Source organism: Saimiri boliviensis, chromosome 1, assembly GCF_048565385.1.
Source record: "Saimiri boliviensis isolate mSaiBol1 chromosome 1, mSaiBol1.pri, whole genome shotgun sequence".
NCBI classification, from domain to species: Eukaryota; Metazoa; Chordata; class Mammalia; order Primates; family Cebidae; genus Saimiri; species Saimiri boliviensis.
This window is the reverse complement of record NC_133449.1, coordinates 137,904,266-137,921,130: the sequence shown is the minus strand read 5'-3', so window position 1 is coordinate 137,921,130 and position 16,865 is coordinate 137,904,266.

Below are 16,865 nucleotides of genomic sequence, written 5' to 3'. Positions count from 1 at the left end.
ATCTGACTGAGGAAAAGAAAAAAATCACTTTTTGTCTACTGTTTGAAGCTAGCAGCATGCATAGAGTTTATGATGTGAAAATACCATTTGGGGATGTTAATTAAAAATTCTGACATTCACGTCAGGGATTTGGGGCAGGAATGTACAAGTCCAGGGCTCTGGGTAGAATTAGGCATCTAAACATTGAACCTTATTAAGTATATAGTTAAGGCATTAGGAGGGGGACACTTGAACGCTAATATTCCAAACCTAAGTGCTGGTTGGCTTTGTGCATTTTGTTTGAATTATGACACATTTAATAGGATTTAGCGGTAGAGCCTGTGCTTAACAATCTGTTTCCTTGGCAATGCAGTCCTCAAGGGGCAAAGGCCATACGGAAAACACGGGTTATTTGGTGATTTAATAAGTGAGATGAAAGGAACAGTATTTAATTCAACATACATATTTTTATCCCCTCTACATACACTAAGGAAGAAAAGGTTCAGTATTAAGTACATAGCATATACTTAATAAATGGAAAGTACAATTATTATCATCAGAAACAATATTTATACCATACTTTATATTATAATAGGTGCCCAAACATGTAATGCTATTTGTCCAAAAACACTCACCAGACAAAATCATTATTCTCAGGAGTCCCAGAGGTGTTACACTTGACTTTGTTTTTCTCCTTCCTTGCTCCCTGCACCTCATCAGCAAGTCTGTTCATTCTGCTTTTGACTCATGCCCCAAATGCATCCTGTCCCCCTTGCCCCATGGCACCTGGTCCCAGCCCCATCACCTCCTCCTCAATCAACCCCTTACCTCCCCTGCGCCTATTCTTGCTCCTGACATGCTCTTCTTTGTAGGGGGGAGATCTCAGAAGTGCCGAGTCAGAAGCCAGAAGCCTCAGCCTGTTTCCATGTAAATAACGAAGAAGAAAGTAACTAGAAATATAATCATAGTAGTTATTAGTGATTCATAGGTGATCTTAATTTCTTTGCTATTGCCTCTCGGGTTGGAAGTGTGAACCTGGTGTGACACTGTGAAATAAATGACCCTAAGGCAAGACGCTTTAAGCCCTCTGTGGCGGCAGGCTGTGTAAGGGCTTTTGGGGGTGCCTCGGCTGTGCAGCAGAGCCAGCGCTGGGAAAGGGCCCACCGTTTAGCCAGCTAGGGAAAGAGACGTCCGAAATGGCTGAGACGTCTGCCTCCCCGGAGGAGTTAGGAGAAAACTCCGCTTCTCCAAGCTCTTGTGGCAAGGCCTGACGGCTGTCAGATAACCCGCAGACATCCCGGGGCTTCATTGTCTTTACGTGATGCTGTGCTTCAGAGGTCACTGACCACTCTCATGTTTCACATCTGCACCTGGTTCCTTTTTTTCTTAGAAAAGATAATCAGTGAGAGTAATATAAATCTTAATGTCTTTGTTCTTTCATAAGAAGTGTGGTAAAACGCTGACGCATTGTGCTCCTTACCTCATCTCGGCTAATTCCTGAGCCCCTACCTGTATGGCACGTGATGTGCTTGACCCTATCACTGCCATGCCCTATTTTACCCCGCAGCTGCTGAACACCAAAGTCACGCCCTACCTTCGCCCTACCTACCCTGCCCCCAAACTTGCAACTCAATAAAAGTGAGAGCGTCCAGACACTCAGGGCCACTGCTGGACTCCGCCCTTCGGTTGGCAGTGGACCCCCGGGGCCCGAATTCTCTTTTCTCTATCTCTGTGTCTTGTGTCTTTTATTTCTACAATTTCTTGTCTCCACACCAGCAGAGAGGGGCTCACAGAACCCTGTTGGGCTGGACCCTACACTTCTTCACCCAGCATCCAGAGTGATCTTTTGAAGCCATGAATAAAATCATACCATTTCTTGGCTGAAAACCTTATAGTGCCAGCCAACTGTTCCTGACTTAATATTTTTTATTTTTCATTTTTGGTAGAGATGAAGTCTCACTATGTTGTCCAGACTGGCTTCAAACAATCCTCTCTCCTCTTGCTCCCAAAGTGTTGGGATTGCAGGCGTAAGCTAGTGTGCCCACCCAGCTTGCCTGTAATCAAGTTCAGTCTTTGTCCATGGCTGACAAAACTGGCACCTTGAGGGCTCTGCCTACTTCTGACCCTTCTTGCTCTTGGTCACTGAACTTCCTTCAGTTTGAGCTTCCTTCTCCTTTAGGAAATGCTAAGCTTTCCCCCACCATAGTGCTCTTGCACTAGATGCGCCTCTTCCAGCAATTGTCTTCACCCTGGTCTTTGCATGGAAGGCACTTGATTTATCATCAATTCTCAGTACACCTGTCCTTTCCTGGAAGAGTCTAACCCTGAGATAGTTCTCTCTTATGCACTCATATTTTACTCTACTTCTGTATCTGGTATTTTTGTGTACACGGTTTTATTTTTCCTGTCTCTCACACTAGAACACAAGCTCTGCAACTGTGGGGACTTTTAATTATATTCTATTTTCCATTAGGAATTCAATACATAAATACTGAGTAGATGAATGCATTAATTGGGTTAGAACCTAGATGGTCAAGGTCATTTTATTGCCAAGAAGTAGGTCAGTACAAGAATGAAATCACAGCAATGATTAGGTAAAAATAAAATTCCCAAGCACTGCTACTTTAATTTGCATTATTTTTTAATATTGATAATTTGTTTCATCATGGGCTAATTTTATGACTCTTCATGCATCTTTATGTTTTAGAATTATTCATTCTTTGCTATTTCTATTCATTCTATTTCTATTTTCAGTTTTCAAAATTGTCTAATTTACTCTCAGCTAAATAGTCCAGCTCTATGTTTATACACATTAGGAAAAATTGAAGGCAACCTAGACACCAAACAAATTGTGAACTGTTTAAATAAATTATGGTAAATTATAGAAAGATATATATGATTTCACTTCTCTATTTGTAAGGAGATGATGACTATCATTTACATTCTTGGTTTTGGGCAGTTTTTTATCTTGGGGGTCTTTTTTCCTAGTTTTTCTACAGTGTGTACACACTGCTTTGATCATCAGTAAAAGTAAGTTTTAAAACAAAGTTTTGAAAGGATATAAAATATAAGGACTTGGAATGTCTGCGTATGAGGAGTTTTTTTTGTTGTTGTTTTTTGTTTTTTTGTTTTTTTTGTTTTGTTTTTTTTTTTTTACTTAAAAACACAAAATCCCCTCAAAACAAAAAACCTAACCCCTAAATGTAAAAAGATAAGAAGCAAAAATTCAACTACTGAAACTAGAATTTTCAGCTAAGGTGATAAGAGGGACATAATCCTTGGCACAGCTCTGGCATACATCAGTTTAGGGACCCAGGCAACACTTTAATAGAATATTCATGGCTGTGAGACCATCTTCCTGCCCTTTCATTCTCCCTCCCAGTCTGCTGCTTGCATGCCCCATAACATCACCCCTCTAACCTCAGTTTATTATATTCACACCCGTAGTAAAAATTGGCCATAAACAAAACACTCTGAGGAGTTTGAGAAAGCTTTCTAAATGTAAGGAAGATGTGTGAGGCTGTGGCTGCTGCCTCTCTTGGGTATCTATTTTCATCAGCCAATTCACATGGGGGGCCGAGCCAGGTCCCAGGAAGAACATTGTAACTTGCCAGCATTGGAGTCCAGCAATGCACAGGCATGTTGGAGGTTGGTAGGGTACCCCACTATAAACCGGATGCCAGAAACACAAGTCCCCTTGGGTAAAATCAACCTGAAAGGAATAAAGCCTGGGATAACAAGCTGAGTCTGGGCAGAAGAACCTGAGAGTGATCATGATATAAGATAGCCTGCTGTGGCTGCTATTTCTTGTATTGCTTTAGCACTTCCTATATGCAGCTTCAGGGGAGAAAAGAAGTATCCCCATAGAGATAAATGTAGGCAGCCTCTCTAGGGCTCTGAGATTCTTACCACTCACTTGTCTTAAACAATTTTGATGCATCTCCCAAGACCATCCCCTATGACTTGCACACCAAGACAAAAAAAAAAATAGTCCATCATTGTGCAAAATTTCAAGTCCACTAAACAATCACAAGCATTCTGACCTGAAGGTATAGATTTAAATGATGGCCAAATATGAGTCATTATTTGGGAAAAATATTATAACTAAGAAATAGTCTGAGCCATCATATTCAGAAGACACGTTTCTCAGTCTGCAGATTTTCAGTAAAACACTAAGCGTGAGTCAATTCATAGGGCTTGTCGATTTTGAAAACCTTAATCCTCTACCCACATTGAGTAGGCAACTCTTTTTCCATGGCTTCCTCTTCCACCCACTCCTACTAGAAACAGTTGGGTGTAAGAGGACTCAAAGAACAAATGAAACGGACAATTATGTATATTGGTAGAGTTCTGTCATTTGGCTTCTTGTTTAGTTGTTCTTAAATCCTACCGGCAAGTCTAAAATGCCAAGCTCTGTTGTACAGTGAAAGGAGATTTGGTGATTTTGGTGAATTTCAATGCTTTCCCAAGAACACAAGGCTACTTAAGTGATGATTGCTATTACAGAATCTATATTCCAGCCCCATCAATGTTAAATTTCCCATGAAAGACCAAAAGAAGGGAAATCAGATACATTATTTCAGAGCTTAGTGGTAACTGTATTTTCATCTACACAGTGTGTTTTTATGTCGCCTTTGGCCATTGATCATCAGTGACTTTCCCAGTTATGTGTGTTGATAACATTATTTGTTAGGCTTGTCTGAACTGGGTCTCTGTCTCTTGCAACCAAGGGAACCATAACATCAATGGGGAAATACAATGCTATCTAGCCATTGTGCCCTGAGATTTCTAGGCCATACTAAGTTCAGAAGACCCCTAGGAGTGACATTTATTTAAAAAATACAAAGAAACAAAACAAACTAACAAAAGCAATACTAAGCAGATGACAGAATAGAAACTGACTGCTGAAGAATTCTACTGTTTCCTATCACTACTGAAGGCAATATGACAAAATTCATTAATTTCAGCTTCCAGTTAATAACCCATCAGGAGAGAAGCTCCGTAATGAACTTTTTCAATTGGAACATGAGGCCATCAATGTTTGTAGGGCATGCAGCACTGTTAAAGCGGCACTTATGTTCGGCCAGTAGTGGGAAAATAAAATTGTGTTTCTTGGACTAAACTCATCTGATAAATTCTCTTGGCTATAAATACTTAGACCTCAGGAATAGCTAAAAGTAAACAGTCAGATTATCTTGAGCTACTCACACTTTTCAGATAATTGTTCCCATATAAAATTTCCCTTCTCTTCCTCTGCAGTTGATCTTTGATGGGCTAATGAGAAATGAACCACGTAATGTGTTAACTATTTCTTGGGTTATCCTCCATTACCCTCAAGTTGATCAATAAAAATTAAATCATTACGGGGCCAACATATTTTTAGAAATGATACCGAAAACACTTGGATTATAGAATTCTGTTCACAAGTTTACAGTCCAAAAGAAAGAATCCACCCCATCCCTACTAGCACTTCCATTAAAAACAATCCTCCAAGGAGAATAAAAACGAAAATGAATGGTATCAGCCATTTTGAGAATCTTCTTGTTAGAGAATAAAGATTAGGTCAACATAACAATGCTCTAACACCAATTTTCTAGGATCATAATTACTACCACTATTTTTAAGGCTTACAGGTATTGTTTTAAAGCAGAGATTGGCAGATCATGGCCCAAAATCATGTTTTAGTAAATAAAGTTTCATTAGAATCTTTGTTTACATATTGTCTGTGGCTGCCTTTGCCCAACATTGACAGAACTGAGTAGCTGCCACAGGAACCTATCACCTTCAAAGCTAAAAATATTCATTATCTGGCACTTCACAAAAAAGTTTCTTGACCCCTGGTCTAAATGCTCTTCCAAATCCCCACAAAGACCATGAGTTTGATTGACGCTATTTTCATTCCCATTTTACAGATGACGTAAAAAAATTCCTCTCAGTGACATCATGTGTAAAATGACATCCAGAAAGGATTAAGTAACTTCTCCAAGTAAACCAGGGCCTCAGTCCACTTCTCTCTAATTGTAAAACTTCTGTTGTTAGTATATTTGTAATGCTGCCTACAATAATATTGTTCTTTCTTATGATAAGTGTTCTCTAAAATTACAAAATTTGCTGCCCAGGAAAGAAAAGTAACTTTGGGGACTGAGATAGGAGCCTCTAAAGAATGGATTGAGAGGGAGGGTGTAAGAGGAGTAGGAGGAAGGTCCTTCTTTTTTTTTTTTTTTTTTTTTGAGATGGAGTCTTACTTTGTCACCCAGGCTGGAGTGCAGTGGTGCAATCATGGAGTCTTACTCTGTCACCCAGGCTGGAGTGCAGTGGTGCAATCTTGGCTCACTGCAGCCTCTGTCCCTGGGTTCCAGTGATTCTCCTGCCTCAGCCTCCTGGGTAGCTTGGATTACAGGCACACACCACCACACCCGGCTAATTTTTGTATTTCTTAGTAGAGACAGGGTTTCATCACGTTGGCCAGGCTGATCTCAAACTCCTGACCTCAGGTGATCCACCCACCTTGGCCTCCCACAGTGCTGGGATTACAGGCACAAGCCACAGCGCCCTGCTGGACCTTCTATATCAGGTATTATGTAAGTACCATCCAGCAGTCAAATATATCACTCACAAGATTAAAACTTTCTACCCAAAGTTTACTTTTCCTTTCTCCTCCTAACCTCTGATGATCTTTAATCATTTAGAAAACATTCAGAGATTTCTCTATGCCTTCTATGCCATAAAAGTATAACCCAAACAATACCAAGTAAAAGCTTGCTAATACAGGGCTTGTTCATTCAGAAACTGCAGGAACTCTGTGGCAAACTCATATGTCAGGTCACCTTGTTCCATCTAGGACCTTAAGTCTACTAACTCACTCATAAAGAATAATTACAGACACTGTGGTTCAAAGAGAATGGGTCATTTTCAGCATAGCCTAAAATGACAGGAGCTTTATGTAGATTCATTCCATTCTTCACCATCACTCAGCATGAGTGTAATCATTCCCAGGCTGCAGATGAGAACTGCCAAAGCTGCAGAGCTGGAGATGGATAAAGGATGTGGCTCCCTTTGTGGCTGATGTTTGGCTCCTGATACCATTGCTGTCCCTTTCTAGTTATAGATCTGTGTCTGGTCTCTGGATCTAGATCTAGTCCTGGATTTGGATCTAGTCCCTGCACCTGAATCTAGTCCTAGTTCTGGAACTAGTCTTTGGATCTGGATGTAGTCTTTGTTCTGGATCTAGTCCTGGATCTGGATGTATCCCTGGATCCAGATGTAGCCCTGGTTCTGGATCTAGTCTCTGGATCTAGTCCTGATTCTGGATCTAGTCCTGGATTTGGATCGAATCCTGGTTCTCAATCTAGTGCTGGATCTGGACCTAGTCCTCCTTCTGGATCTAGTCTCTGGATCTGGTCCTAGTCCCAGTCTCTGGATCTAATCCTGGTTCTGGATCTAGTCCTGGATCTGGATCTATTCCTGGTTCTCAGTCTAGTGCTGGATCTGGACCTAGTCCTCCTTCTGGATCTAGTCTCTGGATCTGGACCTAGTCCCAGTCTCTGGATCTAGTCCTGGTTCTGGATCTAGTCCTGGTTCTCAGTCTAGTGTTGGATCTGGACCTAGTCCTCCTTCTGGATCTAGTCCTGGATCTGGACCCAGTCCCAGTTCTGTATCTAGTCCAGGATTTGGATCTAGTCCTGGTATTAGATCTAGTCTCTGCTTCTGGATCTAGCCCTGGATCTGGACCTAGTCTTAATTTCTCCTGCCATTTTTGCCCTTTCTTTGCTCCTTGGACTTGCTGACTGCCCTTAGCTTCTCTGATCTGACCCCATGGGTACTCTTCCAGGGATGACGCACACTCATGCACCTTCCTCTACGTCCTCTCTACTACCAACAGGGAGGAGAGGCTTTTTGCTTCTCCACCCTCTCAGCCCTCATGTCTGTGCAGGGTTCACTCTGCATCCTGGGCATTTGGGCTGTCATTTTCCCTAAGAAGATGCCCTTATAAAAACTCTGGTTCCTTCTCAGCCTAGGTTTGGCAAGTCCAATTTCCATCTCTGGTAATATGAGCATGTTTAATTGGAAGATGAAAATCTCCATTTAGCTGGGATCATGGATCTTTCTGCAAAGCCCCATAGCACATCTATATTATCCATGATTCAGAAAAGATAGTAGAGAAAAGATGAAATGAAAGTAACCCACATATGTTGGAGTTACACATTTCTAGCCCCATGTGTGTGTGGCCAAAGGCATTAATCCTCTAGACCTCCATGTCCTTATCTGTCAAACAAGCATTAGGATGCCTACTCTGCAGGGTTACTGGGAATAACGGACACAATAAAAGTGAGAGGCCTCTGGACACCTGACCAGGAGGGGCAGTGAGTCATTGGTGGTATGAATATAGGTCCATCCTGGGCACATCACTGTACCAACTCATGACCATCTGATTGGTGTCTTTAAATTTTTTGCAATCTACCCATCTGATGAAGCACAAATATTCAGAATCTGCAAAGAACTTTAAATTTACAAGAAAAAACCAAACCCATCAAAAAGTGGGCAAAGGATATGAACAGACACTTCTTAAAAGGAGGCATGTATGCAGCCAACAAACATTTTAAAAAGCTCATCATCAATCATCATTAGAGAAATGCAAATCAAAACAATGAGCTACCATCTCATATCAGTTAGAATGGTGATCACTAAAAAATCAGGAGACAAATCAGATTCTGGAGAGGATGTAGAGAAATAGGAACGCTTTTATACTGTTTGTGGGAGTGTAAATTACACTCCCATTGTGGAAGACAACCATTCAACCATTGTGGAATAGAGTGTGGCGATTCCTCAAGGATCTAGAACTAGAAATATCATTTGACCCAGCAATCCCATTACTGGGTATATATCCAAAAGATTATAAATCATTCTACTATAAAGACACACGCACACGTATGTTCATTATGGCACTGCTCACAATAGCAAAGACTTGGAACCAACCCAAACGCCCATCAATGATAGACTGGATAAAGAAAATGTAGCACATATACACCATGGAATACTATGAAGCCATAAAAAAGGATGCGTTCCTGTCCTTGGCGGGGACATGGATGAAGCTGGAAACCGTCATTCTCAGCAAACTGACACAAAAACAGAAAACCAAACACTGCATGTTCTCACTCATAAGTGAGAGTTGAACAATAAGAACACATGGACATAGGGGGGCATGTCGGGGAGTGGGGGCCTAAAGGAGGGATAGCATTAAGGTATCCCTAATGTAGATGACAGGGTGATGGGTGCAGCAAGCCACCATGGCACGTGTATAACTATGTAACAAACCTGCACATTCTGCACATGTACCCCAGAACTTTTTATACTTTTTTAAAGTATAAAAAATTGAAAAAGAAGTAGCTGACCAAAAAACAAAAAAACAAAAAACAAAACAAAACAAAACAAAAACTCCATGCACACTGAAAATCAATGAAGAAAACAGTAGAGTTAAACTACACACTCCATCTAGTAGATGTAACAGACATTTACAGAACATTTTACTCAACTGCTACAGAATACACATTCTTTTCACCTGTATGTCGAACATTCTCTAGAATAGACCAAATCCTGGGCCACAAAACAAGTCTGCACACATTTTTAAAAAACAATAAATTATATCAATTTTCACAGCTGCCCCTCCAAAACTCTTTCTTTTGATCTGTCTCATCTACGTTTGTCCATTGCTATTTTATTGCTACTCAAAGTGTGGTCCCTGGCAGGTAGCACCATCCTCACCTGGGAGCTTGCAAGCAACGCAGAGCTTCTGATCCTTCCCTGGACCTAGTGACTCAGCATCTGCACTTTCACCAGATCCCCAGTGATCCCTGTGCATAATGAAGTTTGAGAAGCACTGCTCTATTTCATACATTACCATCTGTTATTCTTGTCCTATTATATCTGCTGGCTGATGTATTAAGTTCCTCTTGCTGCTGTAACAGATTTCTGTAAACTTAGCAGCTTAAAACAATACAAATGTAGTCTCTCAAACTTCTGGCGGCCAGAAGTCTGAAATCAGTTTCCTGGACTGAACCCAAAGTGTTGGCAGGACCATGCTCCTGCCAGAGGCTCTGGGGGAGCATTCGTTCCTCTGCCTTCCAGCTTCTAGTGCTTTCTTGGCTCGTGGCTCCTTTCCCCATCTCCAAGCCAGCAGTATAGCATCTTGCTTCAGTATTCACACTGTCGTGTGGTCCCTCCTCCTACCATCCATTAAAAGGACAGTTGTGATTACATTTGGGGTCCACCTGTACATTCCAGGGTAATCTTCCTATCCGAAGATGCTTAACTTAACCACCTCTGCGATGTTTCTTTTAAGGCAACATTCACAGGTTCCAGGGGTTAGAATGTGGGTGCTTGGGGGGGCTATGATACAGCCTATTATACCTGTGTCCCTAATTTGGCACTTGTAGGTCCTTAATAAAACCTGAAATTTACGTTCATTTAGTGGCTGTCACAATTACCATATACTGACCTGGACATGACTTTGTGGAGAAAGGCAAGTAAATAAATTGACTATAACTTATATTAATCCAGTATGAAAGAGTATATTCCTTAGGTTCACATATTTCCAATGGCAGGAAGTAATTAACCTGGAAGGCTTTACAAAAGTGATGAGCTAAGTCCTGAAAAATGATTAGAAATTCAGCAGGTGACCAAGACAGGGAGAAACATGGCAAACAACAGAAACAGAATTTGAAAGTGCACAGAAGAAGCCGTGAAACAGCAAAGCTCATCCAGGGAGCTGTAACAATTAGGTCAACTATAGTGTATGTATGAAGCCAGGGAGATCAGAAGATGAAGCAGTCAGTAAGAGTCACATTAGGAAATGCTTTGAATGACTCACCAAGGACACTAATGTTCCTCTTGTAGATAGGAGGCTGTCATTAAAGTGTTAAAATCCGGTCACTGACAAGGTCAGAGCTACAGGGAAGAAAGGTCATTGTGGTAACAGTATGGAGGCTAGTTTGAAAGCTCAGAGCAATTAAATTAACTTTTCAGTTTATGGTAGGTGTTTGACTAAATATCTGCTCAATATCTCTCATATGCACCATCATGCTTGAACTGCTAGAGAAGAAGTCACCCAGAATAACAAAATGTTCTGTTCCAAGCAGATGCCACTCTGATTTGAGCTGAGGGTACAGCTGTTTGGTGGTAATCAACATGCCAGTTGCTGTTTCAATCCGTTTTAACTAGAGAGGGGACACCAGGTATTAAGCGGCAAGAGAGCTCTTAGCACAGCATGCCTGGAAGGCACCTGGATTCCTTCAAGATAAGCTCAGCCTGCTGTCTGCTCGGTGTTTCTCAGATTCAGGTTTGTGTTGGTCTTGGTTGTTTTCACCTCTTGGCCATTATCAACAATGCTGCAATGAATATGGGGAAAGTAGCATCTCTTCGAGATCCTGATTCCAATTCTTTTGAGTAAATACCCAGAAGTAGAATTGCTGGATCATTTGGTAGCTTTTTGGTTTTTGTTTTTTCCTAAGATGTAGTTTCACTCTTGTCGCCCAGGCTGGAGTGCAATGGCGCGATCTTGGTTCACTGCAAACTCAGCCTCCTGGGTTTAAGCAATTCTCCTGCCTCAGCCTCCTGAATACCTGAAATTACAGTCACCTGCCACCATGCCATGTGTGGCTAATTTTTTGTATTTTTAGTAGAGATGGGGTTTCACTATGTTGGCCAGGCTGCTCTCGAACTCCTGACCTCGTGATCTGCCCGCCTCAGCCTCTCAAAGTGCTGGGTTTACAGGCATGAACCACTGCACCTGGCCTGGTAGTTCTATGTTTATATTTATGAGTAATGTCTATATTCTCTTCCACAGTGACTTCACCATTTTTCATTTCCACCAATAGCGTACAAGGGCCCCGATTTCTCCACATCCTTATCAATACTTGTCTTGTGTAGCTAACTTTTTAAACCCTTACTACATTTGCCATTGTGCTAAGTGGAAGTGTAGTGTGCCGCCAAGTTTAAATGATGGAGAAATAGCACCTGAGAGACACCATACGCAATGGCACATGCACTGAACCAAGCTCTGGAAGTTTTGCATTTGCTGAATTCTCATCCCTGATTTCTACAAACCAACTCCAGCCTCAGTTTAGTCAACTGTCTGCAGAGATCAATGACTCTGGACATTAACACTCAATTTTCCTAATAGTTATACTGTGGATCAAAAGCGCTAAAGCCCTTTGCAAACTGGACAGATATCAGTTCTTAACTTGTTTACAATGCTTGAAAGGTACATTTTGCAAAGTGATTGGAAAAAATGCAAAGCTCTCAGCTTTGTTCTTTCATCAAAGAAGACAAATATGAAAGTCATGATGATCCTTGCTTCAGAAAAAAGGACCTGACACAGCAGGGCTTTATGCCAAACAGAAACAAACAAAAACTTATTTTTTTCCAACAAAAGCCAATGTACGTAGCTGTCTGGTCACCTAACCAACATGCACCCTTAAGCAGACGTTTGTCTTTTCCAGAGACACTTGAGACATCAGTGCCTAGCCTGAGAAGCCCATTCCTACCACCACCTTCCCAGGAAACATAGGAATATTTGATAGAAAGTGTTCTTGGCTGAGAAAGTTTGAGTCTCTATTCATGAAACTTCTGCCTGCTCTTAGCTTTCCTGGCAAACTCTTTGCTCATGAAAACTTAAGGACAAAATGGTAGAAAGTTCATGCAGTTGGTGGCTATGAGTGAGAAATCTGGAATCCAGTATCAGAAGGAAGATCTCTACAGAATGTGCCCCAATGAACACACATCAGAAACTTTGCCTGCAGAGACAGCCAATATGGGCATGCACAGAAGACAGCAGATAATCTAGATTATTCTCCAGTTCTGTCTCTGCATTGTCCTTACCTCCAGTCTTTATTTACACCGTCCCTTCCTGATTAATGTCCACTCCATTGACCATCTCATCAAATCCAGGCCGTCCTTCAATGCTGACTTCTATATAAACTCCTAATATGCCAACCTGCCATCTTTCTTTTTCCCTTCTCCTTCTCTCTCCCACCCCAATTTTGGTCCCACAGCACTTTTATGGTACTTGGACCCAATTCAATAGAAATGTGGATTCTAAGATTACAACCCAGTAAATCCCTTGAGATGCATAATTATGTAGAGGAAAGTGCATGGACTCAAATCCTGCTTTGTCTCTCACCAGCTGTGTGAGCAAATTCCTTAACCACATGCCATGCAGAAACTGACACTAAGAGGCTGGGATTTGGGGCTGCAGTGCTAGGTTTTAATCCTGGCTCTAACACGTAGCATCTTTGTGGTTTTGGACAAGTCACTAACCTCTCTAAGCCTCCACATCCGTACCTGTAAGTTGAGGCAACAAAAGTATCTTCTTTCAGGAGCAGCTGTAATGATCAGTGAGTTAATAGGATGGACACACTGGATGGTAACACCACTGGTATTTGAGGTGCAGAGTCCCCATCTCAGGACTGTCATGAGGACTGAGGGAGAGGCTGTGTGTGAGGTTTCTAGGACTGTCCATGGCAGCATGAGTGGCTCCATAATTGTCATTCCTCTTCTTGACTTGTGATCACATTTATGGATCCTCAATCCTGCTTGCTCATTCTTGGTCACCATCTCTGTGCTTTGCACCTAGTAGATTCTTGGGTCCATCAGATCAGAACACCACTTCAGAAGCAGGTTAACCAACATTCCAGAGAGCTGAGGGGCCCAGGCCACATCTAAATTCCTGAAGTGGGCCCTAGAAGGGGAAAAGATGCCACATGAAGTCACCTTGCAGCTGGTGGGAAGTATACAGGAGGCATGGGGATGGGGCATGCAGCCAGGGTTTGGCAGGTTGAGATTCACCTCACACCTCCCTGAATTTATTTATTTACCAATTCATTCGTTCACTAGTGAAGCAAGACCTCTTTTTTTCTTCTCTGGGCTTACTAAGCCCATGAACAATTTTTGTCTTCAACAACTCCCTCTGAAACACCAACTTGGCAAGATTCAAACGCCTTGACTCTAGCCTCCAAAAACACCACGTCATGAGGACTGACCACTCTCTCCAGACAGCCTGCAGGGCAAGGAGCAGGGCCAGCTGAGGTAGAACTTCCCTGGCATACCAGGCAACGGGGCCTGTGGTCTTATGGAAAAACACTGGGCACAGGGCCAAGTTCCTGCACTCCAGCATCAGTCCTTCTCACATTTGCTGTGTATCCTTGGGTGAGTCACTTTACTGCTTGAGGTGGGTGATGGGGTGTGTGTGTGTGTGTGTGTGTGTGCACGTGTGTGTGTGTGAGTATTTACTTAAATATGGTCCTGCTATGATCCCAGTCCCAACACCCTACTGAGGGTCTGGCATTCAGGATCTCCTTTCATGTTTGCAACAGCCCTATGTGGTAGAGCTGGGATTTGAACCAGTGTTGGTCTGCCTCCGGAGACGATGGTTTTTGTCTCTTGAGTGTTTCCCAGAAGCCAGTCCACGTGTGAACCTTCTCTATGAATTTTGCCATAGTTATGCTCCACCTCTACTGTTACTTTCAAACAATTTTTTTAAGAGGTTAGTCTCGCTCTGTCACCCAGGCTGAAGTGCAGCAGTATGATCTGGGCTCACTGCAGCCTTTGCCTCCTGGGCTCAACCAATTCTCCTGCCTCAACCTCCTGAGTAGCGGGGAATATAGGCACTCACCACCATGCCCAGTTAATTTTTTCTTTATTATTTTTCGTAGAGACAGGGTTTCACCATGTTGACCAGGCTGGTCTCCTGGCCTCAAGTGATCCACCCGCCTTGCCTCCCAAAGTGCTAAGATTATAGGCATGAGCTACCATGCCCGGCCAGTTATTTTTTTAAAAAAATATATTTCACTACCACGAAGAGAAAACCAATATCACTTGCCATAAAGAGAAAATAAACCAAAAATGAGAAACAAAACGTTATATAATTCTAGCCAGATATAATATTGGTGCCTACTAATACAAGTGTGATGAGTGTGGGATGTGTCAGAAAATAGATGACATCGTCAAAGGGGAATTGGAGGAGAGTTTAATGGAGAAACTATGAACCATGATGTGGGCAAAGTTGAGGAAAATAAAAAAAGAGCCAGTAACAGTAGAGGGCAATTATCCACAAGGCCAGGTTGGCCAGAGTTAGTAAATAAAGGCACAAGATATCCAGTGACATTTGAATTTCAGAAAACAATAAAGAATTTTTCAGTATAATTATGTCTCTTGCAATGTATGGTACCTATTTATACTAAAAGTGATTTGTCATTGATCTAAAATTCAAATTTAACCGGATGTTCTGTATTTTTCTGGCAACACTACCCCAGGCAAGAGAGTGGAGGAAGGAGTAGGGGTTACTGGAACACACAGGCTGGGGGAATATTTGGAAGGGAAGGGCGGCCTCCTAGGAGTTACAGCCTCCCTTACAGGAACAAAGCCAAATGGGAAAGGGAATGAGCTGGAGAAATAAGGATTCTGAATTTGCTGTCTGTCCTCTTTCTGTCTCCCAATTGTCTGCTAGTATGCCTGATTACTAGAACAATCCAGAAACTGGAGGCCAGATGAGCTGTAGATGCACTCCAATGGTTCCCATGGAGATAGGCCTTCCAGGGCATTGAGGAGGGTGTAGAAAAAGGAACAGTGTGGATGCAGAGGACAAACAGAAAGATACCTAGGACTCCTCTTGGGGATTGGAGCCTCAAGTCTAATCTCTTACTGTTCAAAGAGTAGATTACTAGGTGTCAGAATATTTGCTAGCACTCAACTTGAGACTTTTTCACTTGGTGAGAAGGTGAAAAAGAATGGAGAAAGAAAAAGGAAAAATAACTTCCTCATGCAGTGGCCCATGTTATGTAGCCTCATGGCAAGGTACCACCTAAAATTATGTGTGCACTACTAACTGTACGTGTCCCACACTTTGGGAAAGCTGCTAAGATGAACCACTCACAGAGCAACAGTAGGGTCAGGAGAGTAAGGCACTCATCTCAGATGCAAAATTTCAAGGGGCATCAAAAACCTTCGTAATCAAGACAAGTAATACTCTAAATGCATTATTTCTAAAAAATCAAAATGGATGCAAACAATCCGTGATGAAGGAATTATCAATATTTTCAATCACGACAGGCTCCATCCCTGCATTGCACAACTCAGACTCACTTGTCTTCTTAATCTGGGTTCTGCTACTGCAGGTGTGTCTGGCACTTAGTGGGTTTGTTAGTAACAAACTTGTCACATATGGTGGGCACTCTTCAATTCCCAAGATAGTACTAGCAGCTATTTACCTTACTTGAAGTTCCAACAACCCAACAGTGAGTCAGGAAAAGGAAAATAATTCCTAAGTATAATGGTTTTAAATTGAGACAGCTGGGTTCAAACCCTGTATCTGCTTCTTAGAAGAGCGTGACCTTGGACAATTTGCAACTGTACCTTCCCTGAGCTTCCATCAATTCCTTGTGTCTGCCCCATCAATTCCTGAACTCTCCCTCCACTGAAGAGCCAGCTCTGCACCCTCTGAAAGGTCATTTACAACTTGGGAGGAGAAAGTCTTTCAGGGTCTTCATTTTCCACTAAATTCATGTGCTCTCATTCACAATGGTTGACTTATTTCCTTTCTCGTCCATGGAAGAAACCAAGAGGAGACATGCTGAAAGCCAAAACGATACTTTTCCAACACATGCACAAAGAAGCAAAGAAAAAGGGAAGAGAGTAGCAAATTTTCAGAGACAGGCAAAGACAAAACACCGCATTGTCCCAGAAAGAACTAAAAAAATGGCAGTCTGGGTTTCAGACGTCTTCCCTGTTGTGCTCTCCTGTCTGCCCTTGGCTTCCTTCCCAATGCCACCTTGCTTTTCCCTTAAGCTCATTGTGAAAGGTTTTCTTTTGCTTTTAATCAAAGACAGTAATAA